Source organism: Hipposideros armiger, unplaced genomic scaffold, assembly GCF_001890085.2.
Source record: "Hipposideros armiger isolate ML-2016 unplaced genomic scaffold, ASM189008v1 scaffold_233, whole genome shotgun sequence".
Lineage (NCBI taxonomy): Eukaryota > Metazoa > Chordata > Mammalia > Chiroptera > Hipposideridae > Hipposideros > Hipposideros armiger.
Genome location: NW_017731583.1, coordinates 2,412,527 through 2,413,973, shown reverse-complemented (window position 1 = coordinate 2,413,973; position 1,447 = coordinate 2,412,527).

Genomic DNA, 1,447 nt, shown 5'->3' with positions numbered 1-1,447 from the left:
AATGGCAGCAGTGCCATGCACCTCATATTGCAGAAAAAGAAACCTCAGAGAATTAGTTGGCATCTATAGAATTATATTGGCTTTAGTGACAGAATCAGAAGCAGAGACAAGGTTTTCTGGATCTACGTGCCACAATGCAGCCTCCTTTCAGTGTATTTTCTCCCTTCATGCAGCCTAATAGAGTATCTTGAATATAATTGATTCCATGAATATAAATGATTCCATGAATATAATTGATTTATGCAGGATGTGAAGGAGGATTCCCTTTCTTAGAATTACCATTTCTATAACATTTATTGTTTTGATATAGAGAATTGAAACTCTTAATTTCAATGTTAGCCTTATCTAAATTTCACTTATATTTACATGCTTTCCCTCTATATATCCATATGTCTATGCACATCTATATCAAAAGATCAAAATCTTCATTTGAAAAGTACAAATTTATTTAATCTACATAACGATAAATTTTCTCAGCCATCAGTTATCACCTAAACTTTGAGTCAATCCAATCTGGGCCTTATAGAATCTCAGAGCAGATAAATTATAGTGAGTAACCCATTATTTCATACATAATCTGGTAGCAGTTCTACAGTCTATGGGTATTCCCTATAGGGCTAAAAACAAAAACAGCTATTAATGTCATCAGGGTGAGTAGCATTGAGTATGATACTCCTAGTAAAATACATTAGCATGTTTTATTACATCTTAGTTTATGATTTTATTATTTTTTTGTCTGAGTAAAGAAGAAGCATTTAAATTTACAGAACTGTCCTTATTTCACAAAAAGTGATCATTTGGCCAATAGAAGACTATATTGTCATTATTTCACACATCAACACAGGATCTGAATTTCATAATCAACTCCTTGTCTTTTTGTAAAAAGTGCTGGAAAATAGAATGACAGGGAAATAATTGTCATAGCCTTTGAGGTCACTAAATTAAAAACAAAAAGAAATATATATTTCGTAGTTTCCAACAATAATTAGTATCCAAAAGATATTACCATTGTTCTGGTTTTCTGATTCAGAAAGGATTAATGAAAAATATTTGGTTTATGTAGTTCGCAACATTTCATTCTTAATTATATATATTTATTATATGTAGGTATATGTATATATGTATGTATATATATGTGGATGTATATCATATATATATATATGTGTGTATCTGCTTCTGTGATATATATCTCACTATTTTTTCTTTGAAAATACATAAATAAGGTATATTTTGTTACTGAGCTTTTTAAAAATTGTAAAATATATTGTTTTTTGTTTTTGTTTTTTAAATTAAAGTTTATTGGGGTGACAATTGTTAGTAAGGGTACATAACTTTTAGATGTACAGTCCTGTACTATATCATCTATATATCACATGGTGCGTTCACCACCCAGAGTCAGTTCTTCCATCACCATGTATTTGATCCCTTTTACCCTCATCTACCACCC